Here is a 15,117-nt window from a genome sequence, read left to right as displayed (position 1 = left end):
GCTTTAAAAAAAAGTTTCTTGCTCACCAATCCCCCCCCATTCCCCATTACCTCAGCAGCTATGGGGTTGGGAGTAAGAGGTAATTTTGTTCTTTGACCCCCCAAACATGATAGGCCAAATGCCCTTCTAGTTAGTGGGGAGACTACACAGTATTCAATAAACAAGCAAGCAAGCAAGCAAATCAACGATACCCCAAGGAGAAACTGTTGTTGTAACAATCAAATGTTATTACTGCATAAATTCAGCTTGTAAAACACAGGTGAACTTCAACAAAAGTTCTTTGGCCAACTGAAATGCAATCTTTTAGTTAGAAGTGCAAACAATCTTAAACTGCTAGCATGAAGCAGGAGCCCCATCAAAGAAAATGAAAGAAGTATCTAACTTTTGCTTGATTTTTAATCATTCTCTAACTTCCTCTATTCTCCTCTTTCACAAAAAAGAGTGTAACCTGAAAGCCTCATTATCACCTTATTCCCTTGCCATAGCAAGCATTGTCCATCAATTACCCTTACAGATGACACCACCTCTAAAAAAAAGTCCCAAGCTGCATTCCTCTGCACGTCACCTCTGCTACATCATTGCCTGTAGTCATGGGTTTCCAGTCACATGTCTGGCCACATATGCAGCCACATGCCTGTGAGGTTACAATCCCAAATGTAGAACTTGCACAGAGATGCAACAATGAATTAGCGTTTTTGTTCAAGAGTTCAGCATGGAAAAGAATATAGTCCCATTTTGCAGTTGAGGAACACAGAGGCACAGCAAGTGATTAGCCCAAGATAAGTCAGTGAAGTTCTGGACAGAATTCTTAAGCAGAAACAATAGTTAAGTAACAACAAAAGAGTGCCTCTGAGTTTACAAAGAGTGCTTTTACCTCATCAGTGAGCAACTGCAGTCTCCACTGCAGAATTAAAAAGCAATGTTTACAAAGTGATGGCAAATCTCACACACAGATTAAAGCCCCAACACTTTTCTTTTTAGCAATGGCTCCACTTTCTTTGCCATACCACTTGCTGGAAACCACAGGAGGGGAGAGCGCTGTTGCGCTCAGGTCCTGGTTGTGGGCTTCCCATTGGGGCATCTGGTTGGCCACTGTGAGAACGGGATGCTGGACTAGATGGGCCACTGGCCTGATCCAGCAGGGCTCTTATTTCTCATGCTAGCAAAGTGCAACTGCAGAACAGATTCTTCTGTTCTTCTCCACGCAACAACCCCACTCCTATTTCTTCCTCCTCATGAAAACAGGTTTTCTCCCCCCAAAAAACTCTTTCCCCATTATATTATTAAAGACCTGCCTATTATCCTCCCAAATTAATTTGTGCCAAGATCTCATCAGAGCAACTATCATCTCTTTCGGGGTAAACTCTAACACCCATTTCCACACAAACTCCCCTCCTCCCCTTCATCTCATCTAGGCCGCAAAGCTTGTTGTGCGTGGGGAGTGAGGTCTGGACAGTTCTGTGATTATCACCACGATTTGTCCTTATGAATACATGAAGGGGCTGTAGCTCCATGGCAGAGCACCTGCTTTGCATGCAGAAGGTCCCAGGTTCAATCCCCACCATCTCCCGGTAGGGCCGGGAAGAGATTCCTGTCTGAAACCCTGGAAAGCCACTGCCAATCTGTGCAAATATGGCGCTGGATGGAACAATGTTCCAGCTCTGTGGAAGGCAGCTGCCTATGTTCCTGCAGGGAAAAACTCAGTGGTAGTGATGGGATCCGTCGGCTGGTGCCGGTTCGAAAGCGTTCTGTCGACCTTACAGGCTGGCAATGGTTTGAGTTCATTCTTTATCCGCTAGCTGCTGCTTTTACCAATGCGTGTGGGGTTTTTTCACACGGAAAAAATACCGATATTAATATCAATATTTTAAAAGGAAATTTCAATGTTTTGAAGGAAATATTGATATTTTAAAAGGAAATATTGATAAATCATCATTCTTACAATCAGTGTTGCTGCACTGGGCTCCTACTGGGAAGAAGGGTGGAATATAAATCAATAAATAAGTAGATAAATAAATAGATGTTTTAGAGGCAGATTTTTTTCTTTTAAAAAGTCCATTTTCAAACATAGCCACAGGAATTCGCTACACTAAAATCCGATCCTTGTCAACTGAGAATAAGCAGATGAATGGAAAATTCGGTACCAAATCCGAATTGGGCGGAATTCTAGCACATCCCTACTCAGTGGTAGGCTACCTGCTTGCTTGACTGATTTATTTATTTTTGATTGATTGATTGACTGATAATATCCCGCCCTTTCTCCCAGTAGGTCCCAGGTCCAATCCTCAGCATCTCCAGGTAGAACTGAGAAACACTTCTATCCAGTAGTGGACAGGAGGGTGGGGCTGCACTGCTCACCTGACCTCACTTCAGATGGGGGAGGGGAAAGGCAGCAGTAAGACTCGTGCAGCCCAAACACTGGTGGAACAAACCCAGCACTTTGTGTTTGCCCTGCACTAATCTCACCCTTCCGGCACTCAGCATGTTTACAACATAGTGGTCTCGCCGCTGCCTCACTCCTCTTCTCCATCTCACTACACACGCTGTCTAACACTGGCCCTACCTGGAACTCTGGACAGCTGTTGCTGGTCAGTGTAGACAATACTGAGCGAGATGGACCGATCTGACTCGGTATCAGGCAGCTAAGAACTTATGTTCCTATGAGAATACAGGTAATGATAAATGAATTGTGTTGAGAAGGGCTGTAGCTCAGTGGTGGGGCATCTGTTTTGCATGCAGAAAGTCCCAGGTTCAATTCTCAGCATGTCCAGGAAGGGTGGGGAAAAGATCCATGCTTGAAATCCTGGAGAGCTGCTGCCAGTCAGTGTAGACAATATTGAGCTAGATGGACCAGAGGTCTGACCTTAGTATAAGGCAGCTTCCCCCTCTCAATATTCCCATTTGATTTCAGCCTTGGTGTGCTTTGTGCTCTGTGAACTGCAGTCAGTCACAATGCACACTGCACATCGCTAAGCACTGCTTGTCTGGAGCTTCTCTAGGAAAATGAGCTTGATTAATATTTTCCCTATCTTTCTACAAAAGCAAGGAAAGTGTAGCCTGCCACCACTTGCAATTGCCTTCCTGACATGGTCCAGATTGCTTAGGGAAGTCGGAGAATTCTGATGGAAACAGAAACGGGAACGGAAATTGCTGATGTTTGCTTATTTATCTTGTGTCCAGAACGAAAATCGATCCAGTGGATATGGTCGGTATTCACTGTTGTTGCTTTCAGTCCACAAACGAAACACAATTGATTTGTGTCTCCCCCCCCTTTGAATTGTGTCTCCTGTACACTGAAACAAACGGGATGGAATATTGTAATAACAATGTAACATATGTAATTTGCATAACTAATTACCTAAGTGGCATCATTTCACCACAGCAGACAGGAAGACAAGTAGCATCCTTGTCACCAGAAGACAAACTGCAGTGCAACAGAAACAGTGCTGCGCGCGACCAATACCTGCTTGCGCGCGACCAATACCTGCTTGCACCTCCCCGTGCGGCTTCACCCCCAAGCAGCACGGGGCAGCTGACTTCAAACAGCTTGCCCATGTCAGGCTCCAAATTCTCCGCCTTTCTTGGCCAACCCCAAACCTTCCCTCCCTCCAATCCCTCGTGAACATCATTTTAGCAAAAAGAAAGAGTCAGAGGCATGTACCCTCTCCTCCTCCTCCCCCCTCCCCCCATTGCCTGTCGTCTAGCCTTTGAACATCTCAATTTGCCTCTCTCCAAAGTTTCCGCTTCTTTGGCTGTGCTTCCCCCCCACCTCCTCTTTTCTCAGCCCCATGTCCCTCCCCCTCTTTTCTTCCTCTCCCTCTGGGGTTCTCTGTCCACTTTGGCAGTGGCTGGCACCACCTTCCCTTGGGATGGGGCGTGCAGTCAACGAAGTTTCCTTTTTTGTGCGTGTCTGACTTGCCAGAGGCTTCAGAGAAAGAAAACTCCTGTGAAGGGGAGAGCGAGGGGGCGGAAAGCACAGTGCCTGTACACACACAGCCTCTTTGGCATGCAGAAAAGGAAGGGTCCCAGAAAGAAACGCAAACCCAGCTGGGACTCGGCTGCTCTTGCTGTTTCCACTCCACTTTCCCTTTTCTATCCCGGCTTTTATGTTGCCTGCTCCAGATTTGTCTCTGCTAAAAAAGACTCAGCATGGAGTTAATTCTGCCCCAAGGGGGAGGGAGTAAAGCAACAGCATATAGGCTGCCCCTTGCCCACCTTGGCCAGGCCTGGGACAGCAGGGCCTTTATTTGCTTTGTTCCATACCCCTGGCTCCTGTTTCCATGGAGGGAAAGCACGAGCCAAATGCCAGGGAGCTTTGATGGCCATGGCGAGAGCCATCTGCCTGTCTCTTTCTTTCTCTTGTAGCAGTTTTCCTTTCTTGCCTCTTTTAAATCAGGGAAGGGCCACGGCTCAATGGGAGAGCATGTGCTTTGCACACAGGAGGTCCCTGGTTCAATCCCCAAGGGCATCTCCAGGTACGGCTGGGAAAGATCCCCTACCGGAAACCCTGGAGAGCTGCTGCCGGTCAGAGTAGACGATACTGAGGTAGGTGGAACCAATGGTCTGACTCAGTACGAGGCAGCTTCTTACCTTCCTAAATCAACACACACCAGCACAGTCCAAAAAGCTGATCCCCGCCCGCATCTACCTGTCACCCTTGAGACCATTTGAAGACGTGCTTAAGGATTTGGAAAGTCTGATTAAGAAAGAGAGAGGAGGAGGAGGGGAGACAGAGAGAGGATGTTTCTCTTTAAAAAACATTAACTGGGACCGCCCAAAACAGCTGTCTCTCTCACCCACCCACCCACCCACCCACCCACCCACACATCATCATCATCACCACCAACAACAATCTGTCACCCTTCAGACCATTTGAAGAGGTGCTCAGAAATTTGGGAAACCTCACTGGCAGAGAGAGGAGAGGAACAGAATATTGCCTCTTTTAAATCAACATTCATTGGGAGAGTCTTTGAAGGGTGCCGAGAGTTGTTGAAATGGAAACAGGCTACCTTCAAGTCGATCCTGACTTATGGCTACCCTATGAATAGGGTTTTCATGGTAAGCAGTATTCAGAGGGGGTTGACCATTGCTTCCCTCTGAGGCTAGTCCTCCCCAGCTGGCTAGGGCCTGCTCAGCTTGCCACAGCTGCACAACCAGCCCCTTCCTTCTGCAACTGCCAGCTGGGGGGCAACTGGGCTCCTTGGGATTATGCAGCTTGCCCACGGCTGCACAGGTGGCAGGGCACGTAACCCTTGAGCCACTCACTGTGGTGTGATCTTTAGCTGGCCCTTGACACCCAGGAGACACGAGGAGGGATTTGAACTCACAGACTCTGGACTCCCAGCCAGGCTCTCCTCCCCACTGTGCCATACCAGAGTTGTTAGGAGACCCGTATTCCCCTCACAGAGCTACAAATTCAGAGTGATTTAACCATCAATCCCTCTTCCCAGGGAACTCTGGGACAGGTAGCCGTGTGAAGGGAATATGCCCCCCCCCAGCAACTCTCAGCATCCTTCCCAAACGACAGCTCCCAGGATTCTTTGGGGGAAACCATGAGGGTGTATATCAGTATGATACTGCTTTAAATGTGTAGTGCAGATGAGGGTCTGAAAAACAACCACACACCAGAGGTGCACAGTACCACATGTGAAACTGCCTCTATCGGCCGAGCCATTAACGAATGAGTTGATACATTTGTGGTGCCCTCCAGCTCCAGACCGCAACAGCCCGATCAGGATAACGGAGCGTGTAGAGCATAAATAAAGCCACAGGGAAGACGAGCGTAAGGAAGGAGCTGCAAACGCTGCAATGGCGAGGTTATGTTTTGTTGAGTCTCCATTTGCTATGACTAAAAATTTTTCCCTCAGAATGGCTGACTATATTTGGAGTTACTGAGATAGTTGCTTAGTCTGGTTTTGCAGGGAGAGGGAGAGAGAGAGAGATTCCGAGCCAAAGACGCCCAGATAGAAAAATCATTTTTCATTATTATTATTTCGGATGTCTCTGATGAAGCAAAAGATGTGGGTGCCGTCAAACAGCTTTTGGAGCCTAGAGCAGGGGCAGGGAGGCTCCTTCAGCTGAAGGGCCACATTCCCTTCTGGTCAACCTTCTGGCGGCCAGATACCAGTGGTGGGCAGGGGCAGAGCCATGAATGTAAATGCTACCTTTGTACAGTAGCCCAGTTTCTCTACATACACACACTCCTCCATGCAGACAGGCAAGAGGCATTATTGGAGCTCAATGGCACATTTCAGCCTGGCAAAAGCACTCAAGAGGGTGCCAAGCAGGGCCAATGAGGGATATGGCCTGGGAAGAGCTCTGGGGCCAAACGGAGAGCCCTAGAGGGCCACATTCAGTCCCTGGGCCTGAGGTCCCTGCCGCCTTGTTACATTACATTGCTCTGTGTTTTGAGGGCAAGCCCTCTGAAATGGTCAAGATCCCTCATCATTTATCTGCAGTCTGTTGCACCCAGCAGTGGAGTTTGTCCCCAGGCCACTCAACACAAAGGGATATAAATTCTTCCTGTTCCAGCTGTGGTTTTCCGTGGCCTTTGGCTCCCGGCTTGCGCTGTTCCCTGGCTTCATGCCCCTGTTCTGCATCTCTGACCTTTAGCTGTTCCGTATTACAGAATGGTGGTGAGGGGATCAAGGCTGAGCTGTAGGCGAATGGCCTGGGAAAACCTGGAAAAGTTGCTGGAAGGGGAAGGGCCAATGTTCAGTGGTAGAGCAACTGCCATGCATGCAGTGGTGTAGTTGTCCAGGGTCTTAGACCCCTTACATTTTTGGGAGCAGGGTCCCTATATCTCCAGTATCCTATGAGCCAATCAGCATGAAAGGGGAGTGTGTTAGTCACTGAGAAGAGTCTTCTAACATGCTTCACGCTCTTTTCCTGCTGATTAGAACCAATCAGAGTGAAAGGAGGTGAGATCAGCCACTGAGAAGACTCTTTTCAGTAGCTAACACTCTCCTCTTTCATGCTTAGTGGCTCCTAGGGACGTCTGCTGTTGTGGGAGAAGGCATTAAAGCAAGGATTTCATTCTCAACCCAGCAGCAAAAGAAGAGGGAGGGGCATGGCTGTGATGATCATGTAGGGACCCTGCACTTCTGAATTTACCACTACACTACTGCATGCATGCAGAATGTCCCAAGTTCAATCCCCAGCATCTCCAGGTATAGCTAGGAAAGACTCCTGTCTGAAATCCTGGAGAGCCGCTGCCAGTCAGGGTAGGCAGTACTGAGCTAGGTGGATCAACGCTCTGACTCACTCTCAGGGAGCTTCCCAGGTTCCTAAGGTCAACCTTGATGAATAGAAATGGCCCTAGCAAAGAGGCAGCCAATCTTTTGGGGCCCATTTGCAAACCAGAGAAACTGCCATGTCCATCACAAACACATTGCCTCTGTTGGCTACAAGAGAAGCCTTCCCTCTGGGTTCATTTCAGCAGGAGGGATGGGACCCTGTAGGAAGCACGGAAGGCCTCTCTGGGCACATGGGCACACATCGGCCTCGCACTGGTGATCCACATTATAGTGACACAAAAATGCCCAATGCCTTTCAGGTTGACAATAACCATCCTCAGGGCACCACAAGATTCCATTTCTCCGAGCATGGCAACATCTCTCTCACTTTTTTGGGGGGGGGGGAGGCTTCACTTCTTGATTTGTTTCCCTTGGTCTTTTTGCCCCCTTTCTTCCCCATACGGGAGCCAAGAGTTGAGTCAGCACAAACAGCAAAGGCAGGAAGCTCAGGTGAGGCCTTCACCAGTGGTGGCTGCTGCACATTGGGACTGGTGGGGCGGAAGGCAGGGAGCCCAAGCAGCAGGTGGAGCCAAAGCCAATGACAGGCACAGCCCAGAGCCAATGACTGGCAGAGTCAACTCATTCTATTTTTGTCCACGTCCTCCTCCCTGCTGAGTTCTGTAAGGGCAGCATTGAGACTGAAGAGGAAGAAGCTGATAGGCAGTGCCGCCCTTCCCCGGATTGGATGTAAGGAAGAAGGCAGGTAGGTGGGGGTTAGCTGACGGCAGACTGAAGTTGGTGGGGCACCGCCCTGTTTGCCCTAATGGACTGGTCTCCATTGGTCTTCACTTGCACAGAAAACATTTTATCTTACTTCCTGCCCAGGAGGACTCAACAGCCAACTTTGGGTGGGCAGTGCCAGCCCAGATTCTCAGTGCACTTTGCTGCCAGGAAGATGCCCCAAGCTGGCACTGCCAGAAGTAAAAGTGAGTGGAGCCACAAAAGTCCATTGACTCACATATCTCTCTATCCTCCAGTCCAGGGTAGCAAGAAGCATGATCAGAGATCAAGGGCACATTCTTGCCTGGCAAAAATACTCGAGGATGCAAACCAGGGGCAGTGATGGTCGTGGCAAGGGGGTGTGGTCTGGGGAGAGTTCCAAGGGCCAGACACAGAGGTCTGGAGGGCCACATTCAGCCCCTGGGACTGAGGCTCCCAATCCCTGGTGCAGAGTAGCTACATGGGCCAATGGTCTGACTTGGGATAAGGCAGCTTCCCCAGTGAATTGTTACCTAAATCTTCTCCTTTTTGATTGGCCAAAGTTGGAAAGTGAGCACAGGTGTTGTCAGAACTATGCCTGAGGGAAGATGTGTTGAAGGTTAGGAAGAAGGAACAGGAGACAGGCAGACCTAGCAGTTGGAACAGTTCTTTTAGAAACCAAAAGCCCAAGCCAAACTGAGTTGCCAATGATCCAAATTGCAGAGACACTGCCAGAAATCTGTGCAGCCATAAATCTTTGTCCGTGTTTTGTATAATTATATTTTTTTAAGTGTCACAAGATGTAAACTAATCTGCTCAGTTAGAAAAACATGTTTTTTTGGGAGCCGGGGGGGGGGGAAGGGAGAGAGATTTGGGCAATCTCTGACAAAGAGCGTCAGCAGGGGGGAAAAGTTCTTAAAAGGACTGGAAATTATTATGCCGATTATTTATAAAAGCTATAAAAAATTCCCCCCTGTGTGTGTTCGCCTGCACCACCCCCTTCTCTCCCCCAATCCAAGGCTCTGCATCGCCTTCCTGTTCACACCCTTCCACCAGCAACGAGTGAGTCTTCCCAGCAGACAGCTGGAACGTGGCAACAAAGAGCACGGATGGTCCTGACAAGGAGCACATGATGACAGGAACAATGACAGCGGTGCCAGTGGAGATCAGGAGAGTCGTTTTCACCTGCTTTAAGAGAACCAGGGCTTAAAAGAGCCCCACCCTCACAACCAGGGTTCAGTCTCCAGACCTGTTTCCAATGCTACACCTCTGCAACCAAACCTGTGATGCTGAATATTCACGTCTTTCAGGGATAGACAGCGTGGCGCCCTCTAGATGCTGTTGGACTTCAGCTGCCATCCGCTGCAGCCTACATGGCAAAACGGTCAGGGATGATGGGAGTTGTAGTGCTGCAGCTCCAGAATGCTCAGTGGGCAAGCATGTTACCTTTGGAGCAACAGAAGAGGCAAGCTGCTGGAGCAGGCCATTGGCCCATCTCTAGTCCAGCATCCTGTTCTCACAAGTGGCCAAGCAGATACTCATGGGAAGCCTGCAAAAGCAAGACCTGAGTGCAACAGCCCTCTCCCCACTTGCCATTCCCATCAACTAGTATTCAGTACCGCACCTTCATTCCCCCCCCCTTTTTGGAGCAAATAGCAGCTCCAGGTATGTGTATGGGGAGGTGCAATACAGATCAGGGAAACAGTGTGTGGTGTAGGGAAAGGGTTAAACCCCTTTCCTGCAGTGCCAAGGTTCCAATTTGAATGGGGGGGCATGGCTGCCTTTACTATTGAAGACAACAAGAAGTGGTTCTCCTAATGTCGTCCCATGTGGTGTAGCCTCAAAACCCTCCTTTTTTAGAAAGGGTGTTTGCGACGGGTTTGCTGGAGCTAGCCGTGTGTTGAGTGATACTTTATGCTGTTGTTTTATTTGCTTTTGGTAGCTTGTTCCATTGCTGTGTTTATAACTTTTTCTATTTATTTCATCATCGTGGATTGTAATAAGCTTTTGGCTGGGAATCAGGGTATAAATATGAACAATAAAATCAAAAATAATGTAAAGGCACATGAGCCCCTGTTTATTTATTATTTGATTATTTTATTTATATCCCGCCCTTCCTCTCTCTCTTTCCCTCTCTCCCTCTTCCACTTTCTGTGTGTGCATGCGTGGGCTCTCCCTAAAAGAAGGGCAATTTTCTAATGAGCAGGGGCGCAGCTGTCCAGGATCTCTCTCTCTCTCTCTGTGTCTGTATTAGACCCCTTACTTTTTTGGGAGACAGGTCCCTATGTCCTCCAAGGCAATCAGCATGAAAAGGGAGTGTGTTGACCACTGAGAAGAGTCTTCTAACATGCTTCCTTGTGCTTTCCTGCTGATTGGAACCAATCAGGTTGAAAGGAGGTGAGTCAGCCATGGAGAAGACCCTTCTCAGTAGCTAACACACTCCCCTTTTAAGCTGATCGGCTCCTAGGGATGTCTGTTGTTGTGGGAGAAGGCATTATCCAGGATTTCATTCTCAACCCAGCAGCAAAAAAGGGGAGTGGAGGGAGAAGATGGTGGTTTTGTTCCTGTCCAAAGCCAGGAGTAGGGAAGGAGGAGGAAAAGAGAGGAAAAATAATCAAGAACATGATTATCAAATGCCTACTGAGTTGTGTGTGTGTGATTTTGACATGTCAGAAACTGAGTTTCTTTGCTTGCAAAGCTAGCTGGGCTGATAGTGTCATTACGAAGCTCATTGATTTCATTACAAATCAGATTGCTATTGAACCGGTGTTGGTGTTGAGTGACTTTTCACATTCACCTCAAGTGAGACTCCTCCTTGCTCAGTAAATCAAAAGTGAGGAATATGTTACAGGTCCTCCAAACCTCTCTATTTGGTCCTCAAGTATCTCCTCAGGCCACACCCCCTCCCAAAGGCGACACCCTCCTCAAGTGCTTTTGCCTGGCTGAAATGTGTCCTTGAATGGCAATAATGCCTCTAGCTTACCTGGCTAGAGGATGGAGAGTTGTGGAGGGAGTATGTGTGTGAGTGTGTGTGCAGAGACCTCTGCCTTTTGCAGGGCTGAAATGCAACCAACTGTCCAAAGGGAAGAGTCATCACATCCATCACTCTGTCCACATATGATTTTGGTCCCTTCCAGCACTGGTACGCGGCCCTCAGAGAGTTGCCCAGAAAGAAATGCAGCCCTTGGGTTGAAAAGGGTCCCCTTGTGCGGAAGAGATGCGGGCTGTGAAAGAAAGAAAGAAAGAAAGAAAGAAAGAAAGAAAGAAAGAAAGAAAGAAAGAAAAAAGAATTGGGAAGGAGGGAGGAAGGAAGAAGGGGAATGGCAAAATAGATGGAAGGAAGGTTAGAACTACGAGAGCAAAAGGGAAGGAAGGAAATTGGATTCAGAATTTGGAAAGCAAGGAAGCTGAAGACGAAGGGAAAAAGACAAGGCCAAGAAGAGCAAAAGAAAGAAGACGTCTTAATGATTTTCATAACCATTTAATAAAAAATATGCCTATGAAAGGCAGGAAATAGTTTGTGGAATTAGTAACTTAAGGAACTTAAAAAAAAAGAAGCCTCCTTTTTGCACAGTGTACTTTTCCCAGACTGTAAAATTAATTTCATTCCACATTTCTGTCAAAGGCAGAAAGAGAACATGGAAAAAGAGCAACCCAAATTCATCTGATGTGGCCGGAGGTTAGGGTACTCAGAGTTTTCCATGCAAGAGGCAGAGGAGACATGGAAGGCAGCTTCAGCCTGGTGTGTTCACTTGACTCCCGAGGATTCCAACCCTTTGATCCTTGGGTATTTTGGAGACTCGCTCATGCCAGCATCTCAAAGATGCTCCAGTTTGAGGATTTTCCCATTTTGAGGCAGCTGTTCAGTGTTGATGCCTCTCAATACTCGGCACACAGTTTGTGGGCAGAAAGGAATGCTTAAGAGAGCGCTGGAGCACAAAAGTGCAGTCTCCGAGGCCTCATCTGCACTATACATTTAAAGCAATGTCATGCCACTTCAAACAATCATGGCTTCCCCCCAAAGAATCCTGGGAACTGTAGTTTGTTAAGTGTGTTGAGAGTTGTCAGGAGACCCCTATTCCCTTCAGACAACTACAGTTCCCATTGTAGTTTAACAGTCAATCCCTCTTCCCAGGGAGCTCTGGGAACTGTAGCTCTGTGAGGGGAATAGGGATCTCCTAACAACACTCAGCACCCTTCACAAATGACAGTTCCCAGGATTCTTTGGGGGAAGCCATGACTGTTTAAAATGGTATGGTGCTGCTTTAAAAGCATAGCGCAAACAGTAGCATCCCGCTTTGCAAATCCTGTATCAAGGACGGGTGGACTAGATGACCTCAAATATCACTTTACACAATTACGTGTAGTTCTGTAGTAGACCTAAACTTTTAGGGCAGTTCTTTTCAAACTGGTGTCATGTACAGCAGGGATGTACAACAGGGATGGGGGAACCTCTGGCCTTCCAGATGTTGAAGGCAGTCAGACGTGGACCTCCAGTTCCCTGGCCGTTGGCCATGCCATGCTGGGGCTGATGGGAGTTGGGAGTCCATCTGGAGGGCACCACATTGTCTCTCCCTGTCCTTGCATATGCAAATTTCTCTCTGTTGACAAGCTGCTTAGCTGCTTTCAGGTAAAACGGATTGATTCGCTGCTGTTTGCCAGCAACTTACTGGGCTGCCAGCCTAACCAAAACAGCCAGCTACTTACATTGAGGACTCACCCTCTTCATTCCATCTGGCAATTCCACTTTGGCCACCTTGAATCTTGGCTCTCGGACCATCAGGAGGGCATCAAAGGTGCCGGTGTTGTAAGAACTACACTTAAAGCATCAACAGCAAGGGGTGTGTGTGCAGCAGACAGAGACTCACCTCCGTGCTAGATGAGGCAGCAAGTGTTTTTTGCTTGTTTGTGGGTTTTTTGCACCAGTGTGGTAGGCTGTAGATAGCTTGAATGTGCAGGGAAAGAAAAGGAGGGAAGGAGAGCGAGAGGAAATGAAAAGCAGAGTCCACAAATGAGTAAAAGGGGCAACGTGATGAGACTTGCAGAGAGAAAGCTCGAATTCAATGGATTTTCGGATGCAGAAGGCCGAAGATCCGCTCACTCGCTCATGCTGGAGCATCCATCATGAGAAACAACCCTATAAAGTGTCAAATGGGATTGGATGGGCATCAGAAAAGCTGCTTCATAAGCACCTCAGTCCCTTGCCAGCCTCTGGCATATTTCCACCCAACCCACACTTCCTTTAAACTTCCAGGACGAGGTGTTACACCTACAAAGGGGATTTGGAGGCAGGAGCCATTTCAGCTCCAAGGCAACTTTCGCCAAACTGGTGCTGTCTGGGTGGTTTGGCCTGCAATTCCCACCCGCAGTCACCCTGGCTGCAGATGATGGGAGTTAATCGCGTGCAACATCTGGAGGCCACTGGGTTGGCAAAGGGTTGTTCACAGGGCTCCCTACCTATGACCCTTCCAAACAGGTGTCTGCTAACTTGGCTCCCTAACAAGCCATCACCCATCACGATGCTGGCAGCATCCCACGAAAGGAGTAATAAATAGCCCATAAAGCATCTGGTGCTTAGGTAGATGGAAGCGGCTGTCCGGACATAGCAGCTAAGGTCAGTTTGGAAAGAGATACTTAATTTGTGATTACTTTCAGATGGGAAGGAGCAGCAAGAGAAGAGGAGAATTTCTCCTCTGGAGGAATTCGGTTTGGTTAGGATTTTAATGCAAATCTACTAGGGATGGATATTCCTAGTTCTGTAAATTGGTTTCTCATTTTCCCAATCTTAAATACAGTTCTCCACCTTTCTGCAGCAACTTGCAATTTTAAAAAATCCTCATGAAAATTCTCCAGCATTTTAGCGCATCTTTCTCCTAATAAACACAGTTTTGTAGGCAGGTGTGACTCATGGACACATTTTTGCAAGCCATTTCTTCTCATATAATGCATTTTTGTATATTTTCACTCATATATTCATTTCTATGTGCACTTTCCCCTAACATATGCATTTTTGTAAGCATTGATTGGTTGGTCAACAGCACTGCATAATTCGAATAAGTGTGAATTTCGAAGGATGCCTGTGTGTTGGTTCTCATATTGCTTCAGAAAGTGTGAATTTGATAAATTCGCCTTGAAATGTGAATGGAACTGAATTTCTCGCTGAACCTTAAAATGTATTTAATTCATGCATTCAAAATTCACACTTCCCTAAATTTTGATGCAACTCTCCAACCAAATAATGTGCGTACAAAACTGGGTGTATTCAGGAAGACGTGTGCATATGTGAGTGAAAAGAACATACAAAATGCATTATACTGGAGGGGGAAATGTGTATAGCAGACAACATTGTATACAAAAATGTGCATATTAGGAGAAATTTGCACTAAAATCCTGCTGAATCTTCATGAGGACTTTAAAGAAAAAAATTGCAAACTGCTGCAGAAATGAGGGGTGGGAGGGAGGGAGGGAAAAGCAACAACCCACAACAGGGAGACTGGGTGGGGATGGGGAGCTCTTGAACATTTGCGAAGTCTGGGCTGCTCACCTGCATTGTAACATAAAAGCTTTATTGGAGCAGAAGAAGAAAACCAGATTAGAAACAGACGTCAATAAAATGGCTGGCCTCCTCCACCCTCACCACCCCAACTCGCCTGTTTGTTCTTCCACGTAACCGCTGCCGATGCCAGCCTCTCCAAATTGCCTTTTTTCTTTACTAAAAACCATACTCTCCACATTTGGGTTCCCCCCACCACAGCGCAGGTCCCTTTCTTCTACTGCCTCTAAACTTCTTTTGCCACTTAAGCGCGTCTCAGTGGCCCAGCTTGGAACCGTCAGCACCACCAGAAATGATATGAATGTGCTGCGCTCAGCAGGGGGAACCCATTTTGTGGCACGCGTCCAGGTGGGCACTGAAGGGAAATGGCTGCCATTTGCATGAGGGTGTATGAGCATGGGAAAGAGACAGAGTACTGGTGAGTGTACGCTTTCAAAGGAAAATTGCAGGCGCAAAGCCTCTTTCTCTCTCTCTCTGTGCATTTGTGTGTGCAAGGTAGTGTGTGCAAAGCACATAGAGAGTGAGGCTGGGTGCACATGAAAGTGTGCTCATGATTTTTGGGGGGAGGGT

At 47.7% G+C, this 15,117-nt stretch overlaps 1 protein-coding gene across 5 annotated transcripts in view; it reads right to left on the bottom strand.

The window, feature by feature from the left end:
* The window catches only part of NTN3 (netrin 3), a 214,450-nt gene that overhangs the window by 10,641 nt on the left and 188,692 nt on the right, over window positions 1-15,117 (bottom strand). The gene's annotated exons all lie outside the window — the stretch shown is intronic.

This window comes from Rhineura floridana, chromosome 17, assembly GCF_030035675.1.
Source record: "Rhineura floridana isolate rRhiFlo1 chromosome 17, rRhiFlo1.hap2, whole genome shotgun sequence".
Taxonomy (NCBI): domain Eukaryota; kingdom Metazoa; phylum Chordata; class Lepidosauria; order Squamata; family Rhineuridae; genus Rhineura; species Rhineura floridana.
This window is presented reverse-complemented; position numbering and strand designations above follow the sequence as displayed.